The sequence below is a fragment of the Triturus cristatus genome, chromosome 1_1 (genome assembly GCF_964204655.1).
Source record: "Triturus cristatus chromosome 1_1, aTriCri1.1, whole genome shotgun sequence".
Taxonomy (NCBI): Eukaryota; Metazoa; Chordata; class Amphibia; order Caudata; family Salamandridae; genus Triturus; species Triturus cristatus.
The window spans coordinates 1076131277-1076152954 of NC_140579.1; the positions used below are offsets into that span (position 1 = coordinate 1076131277).

Consider the following 21678-nt stretch of genomic DNA (forward strand, 5'->3'; position numbering starts at 1 on the left):
TCCGTTGTTGTGTATGGATTTTGCTGCATTATTTTTAATATTGGAAACTTATGTGATTCTGTTTCTTTTAAATCACATTTGAGGCATAGTTTCCACTTTTGCTTAATCCATACTCTTTTCCCTCTCAATTACTCGATGCAAATCTAGTAAACATTTCGTCCTGTTGGGCCAGTCCCCATACCAACATGGCGTTTCTTTTAGAAGTTTACTTTCTGTACTTTTAGTCCGTTTTTGATCACCATTATGCCTATCTCCATTTCGATGTTTGTGCTCTTCACGTTCTCCACGCTGAGCACATAAAAAGAGCACTCCATCTTACATCATAAGCTTCGCGCCCTTATTCGTGTCAGAACTCTGTCAAACAGTAAGTTATGCTTGTCCCCTTCGACCTTTGTTTCCTTAATTAGTTACTGCCGGACATTATTGGATGTATTTCTGAAATGTTTTACCTGCGCTTGCTTAATTTTTACGCATGGTTACTTTCACCGAGGTCTACCCACATTTAGCATGGCCCGTTTTGGGACTTCGTTTCATTTTTTGAGCCTAATCAGTGCAATAGATGTGGTTATCTGCTTCCAGCTGAACAGTTAGTTATCAGTGTTCTTTCACATTCAGTGGTATGCATCCGACCTCTCTGGTTTGTGTGCATTCTTTCACCACTATCTGTCAAATAGTAAGTTATGCTTGTCCCCTCCGACCTTTGTTTCCTTAATTAGTTACTGCCGGACATTATTGGATGTATTTCTGAAATGTTTTACCTGCGCTAGCTTAATTTTCACGCATGGTTACTTTCACCGAGGTCTACCTACATTTGGCATGGCCCGTTTTGGGACTTCGTTTCATTTTCTGAGCCTGATTAATGCAACAGACGCGTTTATCTGCTTCCAGCTGAATAGTTAGTTATCAGTTTTCTTTCACATTTAGTGGCATGCATCCGACCTCCCTGGTTTGTGTGCATTCTTTTACCACTATTAAGCGGTGTTTACACCCAAGGTGAGCTGCCTAGCCATTTAATCTGTCACAGTTGGTGACCTTGGTTTGTCTGTCTGGCTTCAATATTATATTTATTTTAACGGAACATTAGAGACTTTAGGTTTTATTTTGTTATGTTCCATGGTTCAGGCATATACATGGCTCATTATTATACATTACTTCATAATTTCTCGTTTGGTTTTTCTTCAGCTGAATTTACATATCATACAGAGGCTGCACAACTGAGAAGAATGACATACATCAAATGTACCGATACAAGATTCAGGAAGTAGGCTCTGGCATCATGCTTATTAGCAGGTCAGTTTCTTTCTCTTGTTTAGATAGGGAGAGTGTTCCTCCCATGGTGGTTTTTTCTATCAATATTATTCGTCTGGATTATATTTCTTTTTTATGTATTCCTTTAGGTCAACCATTTTTCTACTATCATGGACCGACTTGGTTCGTCTGTTTAGCAGTATTTAAACATCTAACCCATTTATAAAGGAACTCAAGGTAACTTCCTTTATACTCTTTACATTACACACAGTGAGGTTTTAGTCAGCTCAAGTATTTTGATCAGTAGTGGGCCTTTACGGCACATCAGGTAATACGATATCCTTATTGTGGGCCTTCTTCTCTTTTACATCAGGTACCAGGCTTGTGTATCTTTAAACCCCATTTAATACAGTTCTGGGGTCAGCTTGTGAATAGAGGCCTACGTTTGGCCCATTACAGGTATTTATTATTTTATGGCACATAACTAGGCCATATTTCTTGTCATCTTGTTTTCATTATTTATTTTTTGTTTTCAACTTTCACGTTTATTTTTGTTTCAGCTCTTTTTCTGATCAGATTCCAGTTCATATTGGAGATTGTTCGCTTATCTAGAACCATGGTTATTTGGTGTTCCTTTTTGCTTAAATTATTACTCAGGTACATTTATTATATTCTACTTCTATTCATCTTACTATCAACTCAGTGGTTTATTATCACTTTATTCTAGTGCCTTATTTATTTTCTTATGCACTTGGGTGAGGTCTATTCTTTACTTTTTCTTGACAATCACTTATTCTAGAATTGTGTTTCTTTCACTTATCAAATCTTGTTGGAATGTTAGTTAGGAATCTTTAACTTTTTGTATCATGCTAAACATGTACTTGTGTGCTATAAGCTCAATTGTTGAGCTTTTTATTAGTGATTAACTCTAGATAATTCATTATCTGTTTGTAAATAAATTGATTTGTTTTTGTTTAGTTAAATCATCATGAACGGACACCTGATGAAGGCTTAGCCGAAACGCGTTGTGTGAAGAAAATCGTCATTAGGGTTCTGTCTTGTTCTATGTACATATATACTTTTGGTCATGTTACATGTCAGAATATGTATATCATTCTGTGTATTTAAATAATAGTTATTTTAGAAATTATCATTGTCCATGTATCAAATAAGAGTTACTAGGAATATTTATTGATTCATAATAACTACTACAAACAAATATTTATTAAATATATATTTTGTCTATAAAACTTGTTAGCTTCTTTTTTACCTATATATATAATTTTCATTTATACACCACTGGGATATTATCTAGAGCTAATATATCATTTTCTGCACACTCCTTTTTATTATCCTTGCCCTCCTTTTTAGGTCTCGGGACCATCCGGTCGGCAGACCGGAAGTCCGGAGATTTAATGTCATTGAGAAGAGGGGCTTGCACCCGCCCCTCTTCGCTCCTGTTCTCCATTGGCTGGCCTCTTAAATGCTGGCCAGCCACTGGAGAAGAGGTCCAGTCACTCCGTTGAAGCCCCATCTTTTTCGGATCGGGGGGCGTGTTTTTTGCGAGAAGTCTCAGGGAGGAGACAACAGCAAAACACGCCCCCAGATCCGAAAATGAGGCTCCCTTTCTCCGAGGCATTTTCGCTGTGCCTCGGAGAAAGGCGGTGGTGTGCCTTTTGCTCTGCCTTGTTTTCTTTTGCTATAACATATTGCCGTGTTTGTTTTTGATTTGCCTCCTGGCAGCTCCGAGCTCTGCTTGATATACGCTCGTCTCTTAAACTCTGGCATGTGGCCGTTTGATATGCTTTAACTTTACACAGTCCATTTAGTAGGAGAGGCTTCGTCACGCCCGGGGTCAGCTGAGATTGACCGCAGAAGGTCTCTGGGGGATAGAAGGGATGACAAGACCAGGAAGGGTTGCTGCGTGGGCCCCACTGTGGTTCTTAACAGGGTCTGTGTCAGGGGCGCTTTCTCCTATATGCTGGGCGTCGGCCCTTAACAAGGGCATCAGATGCATAGACCGGAAATCTTTTATTTTTATTTGTCGAACCTTGCATTGCTGATTCATTGGCCCAGCATTCACGGCTTTCGGCATGCGAGCATTGCTACTACTTCAGGCATTCTTTCGGTAGAAAGTTTTAAAATATGAACTTAATTGCTCTACTCTAACATTCCAAGTTGCAAGGACAATCGGCTGAGTCTGTAAGCTGCGCATGCTCCCTGCTAACGTGGGTACTTGACTCCCAGCTGCAACAGAAAGTGAATGTATCCAGTTTCCTAGACTCTCATGGCAACTATTGACTAACAGTTCAAGCTTAGCTCAAAAAGGGCGTCTGTGTGATTCAGGATATAGTACAGCACAGTTTTCACAAGTCCGGTAAAGATATGAATTTCCGTTCAGAATTTTGTGTTTTCTTGCGTTTTTTTTACCGGCAGGCTTCAGCTCTGCCTCTTCTCTCGCCCTTTCACTGTCTCCCCCGCCGCCCCCTCCTCAGCCTCTTCCTCTGCAGTCTCAGCTGGACCCGATCTCCCTCAGCATTGGTATGCACAGCGCCCTCTCTCCCCCAGTCCCTCTGCCTCTGCCTCTCTGCCTCCCTCCCTCCTCCTCGCCTCTCTCTCGTGACGTCTGATCACATCTCGATGCCTTGAGAAGGATGCCCGTGCTATCACCAGCAACAAACAGCCTCAACGCTGCATCAGCCCTATAGTCACCCGGAGCTAAATTTAGAATTAAACAAATAAACGTCGAGGATCACATGTTGCCGCTGGTCGCCAGAGGTTTCTGGGATTCAAACACAACACCCTGCAATACAGTATGAAGCCACTTAAGCAGTATTTTGTTGCCATATACAGCCTGACATGGAGTAAATTGACGCATTGCATTAAACCTCACAACATATTCCACTTATCACTTCTCGTCTGGCTCTACCTTGTCTGCCCCGCCCCCCCCCCCCCTCCCTACATTCCTAAGTTATGTGCATGTGAATAGCGCTTACTACAGCTTGGAAGTTCCGTGGCGCTTTCGGAATCTAGGCGCCCGGACCCCTACTGTCCCTGGCTAGTGGGTGACAGGAAGAGGTCTGCTGATATATGTTTGTTTACGTCTCAGGCTGTTTAGAGATGAGTCACTGTGGGTGGTGGTCGGTGAGGTGAGCATGGGCCGGAGTCTGGACAGTGGTTGGACGTGTGCACTGAAAGGCTAATGCTCTTGTTAGGAGGCAGACATTAGCTCCAAGGACAGTTATATTGTAGTGGCTTGAAAATAAACACACGCAGTGCCAGCGGGTCTACTAGGCGCTGAAACAGGAGTGCAGAGTCTCGGACCTGATGGAATTCCCCTCCCCCACATCTCCTGCTCGCTGTCTGTAAGGGTCACCCTACAACTGGAAATGCCTGTGCAACCCTCTACTTAACAATGGAAACAGAACACAATTACCAACAAATGCAGCACAGACTGACCTTTGTGCTCAAGAAGCTCGTTTCCAGCACCCCTTCCCCTCGGATGCTTTAAAACTGCTTAAATCAAGCCATATGGCTCAGTGAGTTATTCAATACTCTACTACACAATAAACCGCGCCTGAGCACTTCACAGGTCTTTAAAAAGACCATTTGCATGTTAATGAGGCCTCGCTGTTGGTTCACCCCTTGTAAGAACCCCCGCAGCTCCACTCTGCCTAGATTCAGCCCCCCCACCCCCGAAATCAGCGCCACTCTGCCTACTGTTTAAAGATTCAGCCCCCCCCCGAAATTTTTGCTTAGCCCCCCCCCCCCCCCCAACATTAACTAGCAAGTGATTTCGCTGGTCGCTTTTTCACAAGCTCTGAACTTTGGCAGTGATGTTTCCCCTTGATAGAGAAGTTTCAGTTTCTGTATTTGGATTCCATGCCCATTCCTTCTTTGTCCTCTCTGCTGAAACTGCTCTCTGAAGTGTCAAATTTTATTAATACTAAACAAAAAACGCACTACCGTGCCAGGGCCAGACTTGGCGTTGATAATGATTGTTTGAAAAGGGAACTTTGAAAGGATACGAACTTGAACAATTCTGGTTTCAAAATATAAGAACACTGTAGAGGCATGCGTCTACCGACTGTTATATATAATTTGGGATATATTTCTTAATCTTTCAGTTCAGCCACTGCATGATTATATTGTTGTCTCTTTTTGAAACTCAGGAGCAGTAACATTGTCGTGGTGTCACTAGGGCTGCAAGTGGATGCTTTTTCAATATTCTATACAAGCCACAGTTACTGCTAATTTATCTTATGCAACTAACAACGATTGACAAAGCCAATAGTCGGTACTTGTTGTAGGTATCATGTTACTTGCTGTATCATTATGCCTGGATGCAATGACAAAAGAGACAGCAAAATACAAGTCGTATAGACCCCGCGCAACACCGCCCCCCACCCCCACCCATTTTTTTTTATCCCACTTAAAGCCGTGGGTCGGATACTCAACAACAGGACCGAACTGGAACCCCAAAGTAGGCCTGGCAATTATGTCGGAACAGCTGGAGGGTCATGGGGGAGGTTAACTGGGAAGCACTTTTGCTTCAGGAAACGCCCGATGCCCGGGCAAGCCAGCCCGGCCCTGCTCAACAACCCCGTTCTCTCCCGCATTTACCTGTGATCGGGCGCGCATCACCAATTGGGAGTTTTGGTGCTTTGGCGTCGGGCTGTATATTTCCGTTTGTGTCCGCAAAAAATCACTGTAGAAGATTAAAACTGATAGAAAGAAGAGTTAATATAGCAAGAAAACCAAAGTCCATGGTGGAGCAACGGACAAACGGGAAAACATCGCCCTTTCACTCTTTTCCCTGGAGGGGGCGCGTGTTCCGGTGTTAATTTCGAACATTTTCTAAATGAGTGTAGAACACGTATAACAAATGGCTGAGACAACCGCTGAGGGGTTAGATAAGGCAGAGCAAAAGGCACACCACTGCCTTTCTCCGAGGCAGAGCAGAAATGCCTCGGAGAAACGCAGCGTCCAGGACGGGGTCTGATCGGAGTGACGGCACCTCTTCTCCAATGGCTGGCCAGCATTCAAGAGGCCAGCCAATGGAGAACAGGGGAGAAGAGGGGCGGATAGCCATGGATTTCCAAGCTATTGGCATTGCTCATGACAATGCTGTTTCTTTAAATGTTTTAAAAACGAAAACATAAACAAAAATAATGTCATGAGCAATGCCAATAGCTCTGACTTTACCAATGCCGAGACCATTGCATTGTAAATGCTTGTTACCCTTCCTGCAAGCCGCTAGGCCTGGGGTAGAGGTATGACCCTGTGACAACTGTAGCTACCAGGAATACCGGTGAATTGTGCATGCCTGCAACCCTGAAGACCAAGGCAGTCTCCCCTCCAGGTGCTACCTGGCCCGACCCTGCTTAACTTCGAGTTCGGCCAGGATCGCGTGCAACAGGGCGGATGCCCACGCCGGCTCACCCGCCCAGAAGGGGGGGGGCGCGAACGTGCAGACAACGTCGCCGGTTTCCTTCCCCCCCCCCCCCCCCCCCCCAGGCCGGAGCACCGCACCTGAGCACCGCAAAACACCACAAACTGGCGCGCAATTCCCGAGCACCCGCATCCACATTGCACGATCTTGCACGGGGGGACGACAAGCGACCAGCCTACACATGAGCACCGTGCAACTATCTGAAAATTGGAGCGCCACACTGGGCAACGTAAAGACACCGCGATATTGCACGGGGAGACAGCGATCAGTCCAGCTCGCCGGGAGTGGACGCGTCCGCGACGCCCGAACCCAGATCCCACACCAAAGTCTGCAGGAGACCCGCTGAGGCCCGCAGGACGAGGACGCGCCCCCGAGGCACGCGCCCTCGTCCCCCGCACCCAACTCCGCAGACCATGCTGACGGACCACATCAAAGCCATGCAACCCGGCCCATGCACGTCATGCCGGGGGCCGCGAGCCAGGTGCTTGCTGTACACCAGCGTACAGCCGCACTGCCTGCCCCGAGCCCCGCGCACACGGGCCGGAGCGCAACACATGGGCCCCGCACATCTCACCGCGCTGCCCGCCCCAAGCCCTGCACACGAGGAATGCAGCGCTGGCATAAGCGCCGTATAATATACATTGCACAATCTGTCACAGGGGAAGTGATTTGCCGAGGCTCACTGGATGTGGACGCGCCCTCGAAGCTCGAACCTTGGTTTCCCGCACTGGATAGGCTGATTGAGCCGACGGACCTCCTCCATGGCGTGCAGCCTAGCCCGTCTCCGAAGCGTGAGCCAGGATCTTCGCCATGAGGTAAAATTAATCGCGCTGCCTGCCCCGAGCCTCGCACATACGGATTGGAGCGCCACGCTGCCTGCCCCGATGTCTCGCCGCGCTGCCTGCCCCGATCCCCGACAAGTAATGAAGTGCTATACCTGACCACCGTAACATAACAATCTGGCACGGGAGAATAATTGGTTTGCCCAGACTCACAGATTGAGAACGCGCCCCCGGGGCTCGGACCCTAGATAACCGCACCGAATTCGGCAGAATGGGCCGGGGGACCACCTCCCTGGCGAGCAGCCTGGCCCATCTCCTGAGCGCCGGGGCCGTGAGCCAGGTGTTCGCCCTAAGTTAATAATTGTTTACCCGCGCTGCCTGCCCCGAGCCCCGCATATAAAGATCAGAGCACCAACATGGCCACTGTATATGCTTACCCAGAAATTGGAGCGCTGTACTTGAGCTCCGTGTTTACACTACGCAAACAGACTCACCGGATGTGGACGCGCCCTCGGGGCTCAAGCCCTGGGTTCCCATACCGAAGTCGGCAGGTTAAGCTGACGGACCACATCCAAGAGTGCAGCTTGGGCCTACTACGTAGCGCCGGAGTCCGTTAGCCAGGTGCTCGTCGCAATATAATTCAAACTAACCTCATTGTCCCAACGTAGATGGCCGCGAGGGACTCGGATGACCGGAAAGGCGAGACGGGCAGCGGACAAGAGACTGCCCAGTGGGTGGGGGCCAGTATATGTACCCCTGTCCCCACTCCCACTACCGGAAGTGGCCGGCCGGAAGTCCCCCTGGTCCCACGCCCAGGGAGCCTAGGAGGCCGACTCCAGTGCCTTCCTGTGTCACTACGTGGCCCCCCGGGCAGCCTTGACATTATAAACATTCTTACGGTTTCCGGTACCATTATGTGAAACACAATAAAAATGTAATATGTAAGAACTTTTTTTTTGCAAATCTTGGAATAACCTCTAATTGTCAGACACTCAGGCAAAGCGCGTGACATTGGTTCGCTTCTGAGTTCAAGGCAGGCGGAAGTGTCCGTCTCGTGGCGTGTTACCAAGCGATGTGAAGCAGCCAGCAAGCCCGTCGGGCGGACTGGGAATATATAAATTCACTTTACCACTCACATCTGACTCAGTCTCTCTTTCCACACCCCGAGAGTGCTAAGACTGCTTCAGACGCTTCCCCAGCAGTATTGGGAGGGTAGTGTGCCTGACCTGTCCCCGCCTCTCTTCTCGGGGTACACAAGAGATTTGAGCATATTATTCTTGCAGGCAGCGGTGTAGAATGGAGAGACATAACTCAGACGTCCTTGGCGCACCGCTCGTGTTTTATTACAGCCCATTAGCAGCGCCCTTCTGCTCGGGGCTCGCTGTGCGAGGCACAGCACAGCCCGAGATCCCTGGCTGGGCGGCTGAGAGCGAGCGCCTCGGCGTCAGGTGCAGAGCAGGCTGGGGCCATTCTGCACACATACTCACACCGCCGGCTTCCCCCGCTGCCGGGAATGACGCGGATACAACCGCAGTCTCTAGTGGTTTACATCCATGGCCCACACCTCTACTACACCCCTCGCCCCCTACCAGTGTCATATTACAACCAGGCTACGCGGATTATGATCAGTCACACGCGAGGCCCTTCAGTACTTTTCTCATATTTTTGCTGATAACCCTTTTCCTGCTGGAAACAGAATATGAGTTGGGATTGCCCAAAACAACACACACAAGCAACGTAGACCTACCTGTGCAAAAGGGTGCAGTCTGCACACGTGCGTCTTCCACGAAATTGGACGTTGGGGTGCTGGAAGGGCGCCTCGCTGCAGACTCAGACACCCCTTTCACTGCAGACAGCGCTCGTCAAAGCAGTGCGGGGTCACCTACAGGTGCGTGAGAATGTCCGGACCCTGAGTTTGCGTCCCGGGGAGCGGTCCACGCAGCGCTGGTGCTGGAATGTCCTGGCGTCTTCCGTGCAATCACCACAGGTCCAGGGAGCGGGGAGGGACGGGAGCAGCAAGAGGCACTCTATGTCCCTGGCGCAGCAGCAGGTGCAGGAGACCCCGGCGCAGCAGCACAAAGACGACGACACAAGCAGGTGCAGAAAAAAACAGGTGCAGGGCTCCCTGATGCAGAGCAAGCCCTGGAAACCCCGGAGAATAGGTAAGAGCAGGAAATCTCAGCTCAGAAGCGGGCGCTGGAAGACGCTGTTGTAAGTGCAGAATTGGAAGAACCTGGTGCACAATCAGCTGAAGGTATGAGGATTCCGGCGCAGCCGCAGATGCTGTACACCGTAATGTAAAATAAGATTAGACGGGCCCTAGTGCAGAACGGGCGCAGGAGACCCACGAACACAATCAGATGCTTAAGATCCCAGTGATGAAGCTAGTGCAGGAAACCCTGGCGCGATCTGAGGTGCGCTAGACCCCAGTGCAGAAGCAGGTGCACGGGGTCCTGGTGCAGAAGCTGAGCAGCAGACACTGTTGCAAAACAAGTCCAGTGGCTGTAGGGAGGTGGTCCCGGTACAGAAGCGATTCAGGGGTCCTGGCGAGGAGGTGGTGCAGGGTGTTCCTGATGAAGAAGACCCTGCTGTTAAACCAGGTGCCGGGCACCTGGAGAAGGTGCGTGGGGCCGGGGTTGCTGTTCACAATGAGATGTTCGGGAAAAACTAGAGATTGACACTGAGCAGGCGTCCTGGGGTATTCTGCCCTCACCAAAGGCGCTAGCCCGTGCAACCCTCACAGGCTATGAGGGGGCGACCCCGGGCACGCGGCAGGTTCAGCCAAACTTACACCTCAGGGAGCAGGTGATCCTTTCCTCTCCTGGAGCAGAAGCGACAAACTCTTTTCAGGGATCTTGCGAAGGCACCGCGCGAGCCAATATCACAGGCACGTCTTCTAGCCGCTTCTACGCAAGCCCCACAGGTGCAGAAGGGTGACAGTCGAGTGGATTTCTCGGGCAGCAGTCCCGCCTGTGCTGGAATGAGATGTCACCTCTTCGAGCCTGGACTCGGTGAGGATGGTCTTTGCTGCAGGTGAAACAAATTTTCCTTCCTAAGGCGCTGTCCCGGCTGAACTGGTGCTGACCTCAAACAGCGCTCTTTGTCAGCTCACTGTCTTCCTAGGGAGCTGTCCAGACTCTCCGGGTGCTGACCCTGCGGGCTCCTTCTTGCAGCTTTTTCCTGCAGTCACTAAAGGTGTCAGGCCCAGGTACCGGTAGTCTACCTCCGCGTGCAGCGGTTCAAGCTGCCCTGGTGCTCCCCAGCCGCGCACATGGAGTCAACACATGTGCAGGAACGAGCCTGCCTCCTTCGGGGGCAGATGAATGGTCCGCCCTAGGGCACTGCCCAATGTCTGTCCAGCAGAAACTGCCCTTCCTACGGACGAAGGCACTGCGCTCCCCGGGCTACCTAGCAGCGGCTATGAATATTTCAGGGTGCGACGCCGCCAAAGCCCTCTAAGGCGCAGTGATTTAGCAGCTGCAAGGCAGGGCAGTGGCGGAGTCCGCGCGGTCCGAAGGAGCTCCTTGATGCTCAGCCGAGGAATGAGGAGGGGGCTGTGTGTGGGGCGGGGCGGTGGGTAGAGAAGGCTGGAACAGGAGGGGTGCTGGATCAAGAGAGCCGATGCAGGAGGAGAAGATGCTCACGGGGGCAGCGCCAGGGAGGGTAGGGGAAGAGGGGGCTAGAACGGGGAGGCTGAAGCAGGGGAGGAGGAGGCCGGGGGAGGGGGTGAGAGCTGAGGCAGGTGGGCTTGAGCCGGGGGCGGAGGCAGAGACAAGAGTATTAAGAGCTGCAGCGAAAGGGTGCAAGGACTGTTTGAGTAGAGGGGCTGGAGCACAGGTTCTCCGTAACAGAGGGAGGAGAGCTGGCCGGAGGGCTCATAGAGAAGGGGTTTGGGCAAAGAGAAGGACGCCTGCATAAATCTACTCCCGGTCCAGCCAGAGTGAAGCAGGGAGGCAGCGAGAGGGAGGCTGAGCAAGGGCTCCGCTGGCTTCCTCTGAAATGCAGTTTCCCCACAAGATGTGCTTGAAGGCGCGGGAGCGGAGGGAGGAGCGCTGTTCATAGGGCCTCCTTGACGCATCCGGTTGGGGTGCTCCAGGGAGGGAGCTGAACGAGGACGAGAGCTTCTCATGGGCGTGCAGGCTCCACCGCTCCTTCCCAAGCCACGGAGGTTGCACCTCCAACCACCAGGCGCACCTTCCCTGCTGAAAGGCGAGGGGGCGGAGGAGGGCGGGAAGCACCGAGCCTGGGGCGCGAAAGAAGGTCTGAGTGCACTCAGGCTCAACTAAATTGATTTTAGTAACATCTGATAAGCAGCAGGAGGAGCGGCGGGGAGGTCAGCCCCAGAAGTTTTTCGCCAGGGGAGGGCGGGGTGTAGCCAGCCACTGTAAACAGGCTGGAGCGGCCACCCTCCTGACTCGGCGCAGAGGCGGCAGTCTGCGGCCGGCCCGGGTCAGAGAGAGGTTGTCTGCAAACGCGCTGGCTGGGAGGACGGTGGGTTTCGGTTCCAGGGTTTGTGGTGAGGGTTTACAGGGGGCACGTGGTTAGTGATGTGGTCGATTTACCATAGAGTGGAAGGGGGCGTGGCGTCAGAGATGGCGATCGCTCCCCGGGATGGGAGGGGACCCAGAGTCACTGGCGATGGCCGTCATGCCCGGAGTTCGTTAAGGCACATTTAGAGGAGGGGTGCGCTCTCTGTGGAGCTGACACAAGCCCCAGGCAGAGATGGGGACGGTTCTTCCTGGAGGTGAAGATGGTCTGAGGATCAGTGGTAGGGGTGTTTTCTCTGGAAGTGTTATTAGTTTTGGGACGTTATTTTGATAGTGTCTCTATCGGTGAGAACATTTTGTGATGAAAGGATGCGGATCGAACTCCCTCAGCCCCTCATTGCCAGAGTGGTCTCGGGGACAGTAGTGGGGGCGGTCGCGGATCACGGCAGGGGGTGCTGGAGAGAAGTGGATGGGCCTTCAATACGGAGGCTGGTGGGGTGTGCGTCCTGGGGACGATTCGCCGTGGAGGGTGAGAGGTTGGAGGGGTTCATGATAGAGGGGGGGCGGGTCTGGTGTCTAGGGGTCACTGTGGAAGGAGGACGGGAGGGACGGTTCACTACGGAGGCTTAAGCGGAGAAGTCTAGGAAACGGTTTACTATCGGGAGATGGGGCAGATCTCGGGGCACGTGGTGGACGCAGCTCTTTAGGTGTGAGAGGGTTCCGAGGGTCAGAGGGTGGTACGTTCTCTTGAAGTGTGCGTGGGGGTCGGAGGTCGGCGTGTATGCGGGCTGTAGCCTGTCTGTGAAGGTGAGTGCTATCTTGGGATGAGTAAAGAAATGCCCTCTAAGGGTAGTGATGCTCACAAAACCCATCAGCCTTTGGGTGTAGGTGAGTCCGTGATCTCACAGCAACAAAGAGCTCTCTGGATGGATTTCAATCAACGTGCGGCTTTTAGGGGTTATGTGGGGGTCCTCGTGGTGCAGTTCTGAACATAAAATCTCCTCCTGCTTCCACGGACGGAATGATTCCTCAGTCACACGCACATACACACATCACACGCTGGTGGGGCCCATAACACCAACACTCATTCCACATCAATCCTATCCGTGCCTACAGAGGGATCTTCAAATATCCCAAACTATAATTTCTTTTCCAATTGGATGGAGAAAACCACATCTATTAAATTACCCTAACAATTCCTCCATCCGGAGGTCGATCGGATCATTTAGTTGAGTTGAATTTGATAGATAACCCTTCAATTCTTCTATTAATCAATATACATTACAAGAAATAACCACCCGACACAGTTCATCAAACAATGATTTTTTCTTTATCTAATTAAATTGCAGGTTAAAATCCTAACAAATGCAATATTATCTTTTGTCATAATTGCCTATTCTGGCTAATTGTCGTTCTCTAAGTCAGAAACTGGTCCTCAGAAATTAATCAGAGATTCTACCGTCCCGTCCTCTGCTGTCAGCGTGGAGTGCCGCATAGAGTATCATCGATCAGGGTGCGTCTCAAGCTCTTTGGGTGGTAACCTAATTTCCCCTCTCTAGACTACTAATATTTATACCAAAGTTTACATATACATGTTGCATTTTCATTATTTCCAGGACATTGATTGGCTGAATTCAGTCCCTTCCCCATACTTTAAGCAACATTTTCAAAATTTCACATGCGGATGATGTATAAACTAGGCGCATGGGAAAGTCGTTTCCAGGTCAAAAAAGTATCAGTCTATTGTGAATAGGTGGCTTTTGGTCCCCAGATGGCAACATTTCTTCCATGTTCAGGGACATTGGCATCTCGCCCAGAGTAGTCTTCATAGACCCGGTTCAGAGGTTCAAGGAGAGGACACTACGTAGTCAGTGCAGGCGCCTTCCTCCATTGTTCAGTGCATGAAGTCATGTACTTTAGTGAGGATTCAGTCGGCAGCCATCTTTTAGTAGGCCAAAATAGTCAACTTAAGTAAAGAGACACAAGAATCGTAATTAATACATAGAAATGATTTAAACAGTGTTATTCCCTTACTAATACCCTTATGTGTATGCATTTATCTAGCCATATGCGACATTTAAAGCCGTTGATGCTGGTTAATTTAAGCGCAAATCACATTAACACTGCTTAAGCTAAACATATAAATTTTAATATGCATACTAACTTAGTTCACTTATTATTTTTAGCCATGCTAATGCATTCCCACGTATATTCTCTTGATTAATAAGGTTGGTTAGTTCATCACAGCACACTGTTTAATCATTACAATTAATCGTTTAGTTGTTTTAATATAAACATATATAAATGGATTGGGTATACCACATTTTTTTTATTTTACCCGCTCCATCACTCGACTCATGTATTCACGTGCCCCAGTCCCCATGCTCTTCCAGGTTTGTGGTGGGGCGGTCTAGGGGCTAAAGCCCCCCCCCCCCCCCCCCCCTCCACCTCATTGTCAGTGGCCCGCTGTTAAATAACACACGAGGTAAGTGAAGTTGGAAGCGTTGTTTATTCTTGTTCAAAGCACCCACGACCGGAGCCATCCAACCGTGAAGAATCCAACGTCCGGAATGACGTTAGTAAGGAATCTTCACAAGTGGATGACAACGATCCAGAATGCAGGCAAAGAGAATACATGAGTCGCGTGAACCCACGCGACTCTAAAAGACATAGCATGAATATAGTAAAACATCTCTATAACACCCGCTCTACTGGGATCTCGGACGGGAACCCTGACCGGGTTAAACCCTGGCGCAGACGCGGCTTGGCGCTTAGCCGATTCTGGGCTGTCAGACAAGAGTGTTATGTGCTTGTTGCTGGCGCTGGGCCGAGTCTGGGAGGGGAGAGCGTTATCAATTAACTCTCCCTCTCGCTTGTTGATGTCATGGCAGAGGTCTGAGACTACTACAGCCGGGATCACGCTGCGCGAGTCCAGGCCATGGCACGTGACCCTGCACGCGCCCAGGCCAGCCATGGCCAGAGCTGTGCTTGACTCCGGAAGAGGCCGTTGTGGAGACAAGATCTTAGCACACGTCCTTCTGCTTTTGTTGAGGGTTGGGTTGAGGAGACGCGGGTCTGCTCACGTTACAGCAAGCACTCTGTAACGTCCTCGCTTTCTATCCAGGCTAGTGGCAGTTCAGGGAACCTCGCACCTTTATCGCTAAAATGTACAATATTTTTTTTCTTCAGGGCATGGACTAACATAATTCAAGTGATTTAGTTCCCCGCACACTCGGCGTTATTCATAGAAAATCTCCACCCACAGGAGCACGCTGACAGCCATAAAATCAAATCACATGCTGCTCGGATTTTCAGTTCGCCATGAGCACACTCGTGTCATTTCACATCGCAGTAAACACTGTGGGAACGTAATGCAACATTTTCACACCTGTGACCTCTGCAGTAAACATCACGTCCCTTAATTACCACTTGCGGGGCTGTGGTAAAGGTGGATTAGGAATTCCAATAAAAGCTGATCCACAAAAGTAAAGTTGAAGATTTAATCGGAGGAAAGCACCACAACCTTCTTCTCCAGTTTCCAAGTCAGTTCTGCACCCAGTCAAGAACAAACATTCCCACAATAACATTCTAACCCTAACATTCCTTAAAGCTACGTTCTTGAATCTTACATTCTACATTCTTGAGCAATGACATAGATAAATACATTTCCATATATTACACATCCCCCTTTCCATTAAATAAATAAAATAAATTAATAGATAAAAGAACAAATATATATATATATACAATTTCATCAATAATATACAAAGTCTCTAGAGTGGATAGGAGCAGATCTTATTCTCAAACTACTCCTGATAGAATTGTCTCCACTTCCTCCTGGAATAATATCCGATGGTATAGATGTTGCTGCTTTATTTCCAACACCCACAACAAAATCACCTCTATTTATTTAAATTATCATCACTCAAAGGAATCTGTGCATTTAGATTGTTTCCAGAAGGTAATGAGGTTCAAAATCCCTATTTAGATCAGCATGTGTTCAAGCATTTAAATCAAACCAATCCTGCCTAGCATTGCCAACATGTGCACTTACTCTTTGTGAAATAATTCTTGCTTGCTCACGAGTTACCTTAACTAGAGCATTGCAATTCCACCATCCTCTATTGTGTAACAAAATTGCTGTCCTATTGATTCTCACAACTTGTACTGGTTCTGAGAATTTTGACTGACCCTTGCTGACTCTATTTGGGTTTTTAATTAAAACCCAATCACCGATATTCAAAGTTCCTTCCTTCACATGCATTCTGGAATCATAATTCCTTTTATAACAATTTTGTTTTTCCCTGACATGTTCTCTGAGACTTTGCAAATCAATAGTGTGATAACGTTCAACTTTGTCCAATAACCATGTTGGACTAATGGAACTAATAGGTTTTCTCCCTCTTAACAAAACAAAAGGAGCTATATCAGTGGTACTCTGTGAGGAGTAATATTGTAATTCCAGACCTTAAAATGTAAATAATCTTTCACATCAAGGCTGTTAGAAACTGCTGTTTGAACCCCTTCTTTAATCGACCTATTAGCTCTTTCTACTAGACCGTTAGAAGCTGGACTATATAACGGTACTTTTATGTGTCTTACATCATTTTTATCAAGAAAATTGGTGAACTGCTCAGAGACAAAATGGGAACCATTATCAGTAACCACCTCCTTAACCCTGCCTTCAATATAAAATGGATGTTTCAAAAATGATATTACAGAAGAAGAATCAGCACAACTCACAAAAGAAAAATACAACCACTTCGAATAGTAATCTATTGGCACTATCAAATCTTTTATCCCAAACAAAAACATTAAAAGGACCAGAGAAATCTAACCCAATCTTTTCCCAAGCATTGTTTGGCAAACTTACTGGACATAATTGAGCAGTGGAGGATTTCCAGTGTTTGTCCGAGCACAAACATTAAGCGCAGGATTCCACAATTCTTTTGACCTGACCATCAATACCTGGCCACCAATAGATTTGTTTAATTTTCTCTGCAGTAGCAGAAATTCGTAAATGTCCTTCATTTGCTAAGGCAATGATTTTAGAACGAAGATTACTAGGAGGAACAAAAATCTTGTCTAAACAAGATATCATTGACTAAAGACAACTCTGAAGCAACTTGATGAAAGCACCTCAAGTCCATGGACATACATCTATCACCTGGCCACCCACTAACTAGAAATTTCTTCACTTGGACCATGCATTCATCTTTATCACAACTATCTAACCATTCTTTCTCTGAAATCTTAAACTGTTCATTTATATCACTAATTGTGAAAACATACGCCACATCTTCCCAACTTTTTCTGTTGTCGTCCTCAACACTATCACCTTCTACTGGTAAACGTGATAAGCAATCAGCTCTAACATTCTTTCCTCCAGGAATGTATTTTATGTCAAAGTTAAATTCTTGTAACCTTGCCAACAACCTTATTAATCTAGATGAGGCTTTATTAGAACAACTATCCCCCAACATGTATATAAGGGGTTTATGATCAGTATGTAATTCGAATTTTGTTCCCCAAAAATACATTTTAAATTTCTCTGAAGCCCATGAACAAGCTAGTGCTTCACATTCAATTGTACTATAGTTTTTCTCTGCAACATTCAATGTACGTGAAGCAAAGGCAATAGTCCACTCTTGGCCTGTAATTTTTTGGCTGAGGACTGCCCCTAAACCTTTGGCACTGGCATCTACCGTAATTATGCATTTCGCACCATATGTAAAGGGCTTAATGGCAGGGGCAGAAGTGATTAAATGTTTTACAGATTCGAACGCTTCTTGACAATCATTGGACCATATTCATTTTTCTTCAAAAGGTTCCTTAAAGGATGCACAATAACCGCATAACCCTGAACGAAACGTGCATAGTATTCACTTAAGCCTAAAAAAGCCCTTAATTAATCTTTGTCATTTGGAATGGCTGCTTCATTAATACCTTTTAGTAAGGATACTTTGGGTTTAATGCCATCCCCTGAAATATTGTGTCCTAAATAGTTGACTTGTTGTGATATAAATTTACATTTCTCAAAGTTGACTGTCATGCCCCAAGTACCTAGCTTGCTAATGACCTCTTCCAACAGTGTAATGTGTTCATCTAAACTCTCTGTGTGAACTAAGATGTCATCCTGAAAGGCTTGTACACCCTCTAGGCCCCCAAAAATTTGATCCATAAGACGTTGAAATACACTGGCAGCGGATGCCAATCCAAATGGCATACGCTTGTACATATATACACCAAAAGGTGTTACAAAAGTAGTCAGGTGTTGTGAATTTTCAGATAAAGATATCTGATGGTACGCAGAGCGTAAATCAATTGTTGTAAAATACTTGCTCCCACGCAGTCTGGCTAGCATTTCATGAATTCGCGGGAGAGGATGACAATCAACCAGAATATTTCTATTGAGAACTCTCAGGTCAGCGCATAGGCGTATATCCCCATTGCTTTTTCGTGCGACGACCGCCGCAGAAACCCATTCTGATGATTCAACTTGTTTAATACCTTGAGGACACATGTCATCAAGTAATCTTTTAAGATCGTCTCTGGCTGAAAGGGGAACTGGTCTGACATTTTGTATGACAGGTATGGCATTGCTCTTCAATACAATATTATGTTAAAAATTCTTAATGACCCCAACCTTGTTAGAAAATACTTGAGGAAATTTAGCTTGTAACCTTTTAGTAAAATTATCACAGATGTTTGTCTCTTGAATTGCTGAAATGGGCATATCGCCGAGTATGACTGGTTCATCATGACCCGCCCTTAGAATGATACCTAGCTTAGCTTGATCCTGCCAACCCAGAATGTCGCGTCCATTAATAGCTACATACATTTTTGTTAAAATATTTCTCCCTTTAAACAAAATGCTATCCTCAAAATATCCTCTCGTTATGATGTCATACTCCCCAAAAGCTTTGAGGTTAATGGTTGTAGATTTCAATAATTTCCCTGACCAGAACTTATAAAATGTGTTCTCAGCCAAAATTGTAATTGGAGATCCTGAATCCGCCATTACGTCTAAATCAATTACACCAATTTTCACATCACAAATGGGGCCTTTACATCGTTTCTCATAATCCCTCAGTGCACTGTTCCCAACTGATGATACCGACACATTACTAATAGCTTCTGACAATATATCATTTTCAACGTCAAGCTGATTTACTCTGACCCTTGTTTTGTTAGCATGACAAACATTATAAAAGGGTCCAATTCTTTTGCAATTGTTACACCTCTTCCCTTGAGCAGGACAATTCTGAACATTGCCTAAATGGAATTTCGAACCACATCTGTAACAATCTCCACTCACTCTCTTGTCACTGCTTCTTTTGCCTATATTCTTTTGTGATACCAAAAGCATGTTTGTATCATTACCACCTGATGTGACTTCTACAGCAGACCTTAGAAATGTCTGAAGACACATTAATACAGGATTCAGACAATATTTTTGACTAAACCACAGAACGTTCTATACTCCTAGCTATATCCATAACCTCATCCAGTGATGGATTCTTACATGTCAATATGCGTTCCTGAATTTTCTTGTTAAAGCAATTAAAAACTAACTGATCACGTAGAGCAGTATCCAAATAATTGTCAAAAACACATTTAGAGGGGGGCGTGGCTTAGCAAGCCAACATGGTGGACTTGCTTTGAGCTAGCTCCGCACCTCCCGATAGCAAAATCCTTCCCGACATCCTGCCCACCCGATCCCGCGCAGATATCCGGCTGGCTGGCGGAGCGGCGGACCGGTGCCCCCCTGCAGAGTGGTGCAGTGAGCGAGACGGGGCCCGGACGCCAGCAGAACCGGGGGTGATATCCTGCGGCCGTGTGCGGCCTATCGACGGAGAGGAGGCGGCGCCCTTGCGTGGCAGAGGCGGCGGCGGCCCCGTCATCGCAGGAGGCCTCAGTGGAGCTCCGTATGGTGCCTGGGAGCCCGAGGTGATCTGAGCAGCTTGGGAGAGGCGGCGGCGCTCGGAGCGGGACGACGGCGTGCTGGTGAGTGCCGCCGGGGGGGCGTTGATCCTTCCCTGTGTCCCCCATCATCAGCCGTGCCCGGAGGAGGAGGAGGGGATGAGTCACATCTGGGGCCCCGAAGGAGAGGGGCCACGAGGCTTCGGCTGTCTTGCCTGGATCCATGGCGGGGAGTGCGGCCGGGGGGTGGGGGGGGCCCACCCTCACGAGCTCACTACAACTGGAGCGGCTGGCGAGGCTGGGAGGTGAGAGTTCGGTGGTCGAGCTGGACCACGGGGAACACGGCGATCCCCGCACCGCGGAGGGGCTCTCTGGGTTGTGCACTGAGAAGGCCGGCAGACGGACGGGTCGCTGGGGCAGCGGGGGTCTCGGCAGCTAGATCGGGCTGCGGTGGCCAGACCCTTTCCCCTGCCCCCCTCCCCCCTATCTGATGGTGCGATAGAGGTAGCGCTGCCTGGTGGCCCCCGGACAGAGGGTCAACAACTGGAGGGGGTAGTCCTCAGCTCACCTGCCCTCCGGGGCGATCCAGTATTGGTGTTGGAAGAGAGCGGCGGCGAGGGACGGCCAACCATATTGCTACCGGGGGGGCGGCCCTTGCGGCGGCGGAGAGTGCGACCGGGACAGGGAGGGCCGCATCCCGCGACGCATGATGACGAGAGATGGCAAGGGAGACGGCCAGGCCAAACCGGGCCCGATAGACAAGTTCACTGGCCTTGGGGCGATCGCAGCAGTCCCGAGCACGTCGCAGCCAGGTGGCCCCAGCAATGCTGAGCTGATGGCTGCAATTACGCAGTCAAGAGACCTGCTGAACGCCAAAATCGGGGCTGTGGGTGCGGATGTCACGCTGCTCCACCAAGACCTGCGGAATGCCGTGGATCGTATCACGGAGGCCGAGACAAGGGTCTCTGGAGTGGAAGACGACGTGGGGACACTTAAGAAGCGAGTTAAGGCATTGGAAGTGGTGCAGAAGAGCCTGGCGGAGCGAGTGGAAGATGCGGAGGGGAGGGCCCGACGGAACAATCTGCGCTTTGTGGGTTTTCCGGAGGGCTGTGAAGGGGGGGACATGGAGCGGTTCTTGTCGGGATGGCTGGAGAGCTGGGTGCCATCGGACGCCCTCTCCTGCTGTTTTGTGGTAGAGCGGGCGCACAGGGCCCTTGCGCAGAAACCGCCACCGGGCTCTCGTCCTCGGCCTGTGATTGCCAAAATACTGAACTACCACAACCGTGACGTAATCCTGAAGCAGGCCAGGGTGAAGGAGCCCCTGTTTGAGAACACACGCATTCTTATATTCTCGGACTATACCCGCCTGGTGCAGCAACAACGACAGTCCTTCGTGCCGGCAAAGGCCCGGCTTCGTGCCCTGAAGCTGCCTTATGCTCTTCTGTACCCGTCCAGGCTGCAGGTGGTCTACAGGTCCCCAACACATTTTTTTGATTCACCCAAGGAGGTCTTTAAATGGACGGATGAAAATGTATGTCTTCGGCCACAGTCGCCCCGGGCTGGGGGACCAACAACGAGGCTGCTGATGCGGCTCAGGACAGTCAAAAGTCGAAATGGAAGCACCCCAGGCGTTCTAGATCCCGGTGGTGCTCCAGATCCCGTGGCTCGGTGTCTGGGACTGGCTCCACGGGCGGGGGGGCAGTTGAAGGGGTACTATCTGACAGTTCGGCATAGTGACTGGTCCTGCGGCTTCTGTATTTTTGGGGAGTGGGATCGGGGGGGGGGG

The 21678-nt window shown here is 48.9% G+C and overlaps 2 long non-coding RNA genes across 3 annotated transcripts in view; one reads left to right on the plus strand and one right to left on the minus strand.

The window, feature by feature from the left end:
- The window catches only part of LOC146871571 (uncharacterized), a 321492-nt gene extending 313306 nt beyond the window's left edge, over positions 1–8186 (minus strand). For both annotated transcript variants that reach the window (XR_014959579.1, XR_014959578.1), the window contains exon 1: positions 8133–8186. This is a non-coding gene — a long non-coding RNA (uncharacterized LOC146871571). The remainder of the gene's footprint in view (positions 1–8132) is intronic.
- LOC146871573 (uncharacterized) lies at positions 294–2483 on the plus strand. The gene is made up of 6 exons (XR_014959577.1): positions 294–364; positions 1183–1290; positions 1398–1485; positions 1622–1707; positions 1809–1905; positions 2227–2483. It is a non-coding gene; the product is annotated as an uncharacterized LOC146871573 (long non-coding RNA).
- Positions 8187–21678: the final 13492 nt, after the last annotated feature.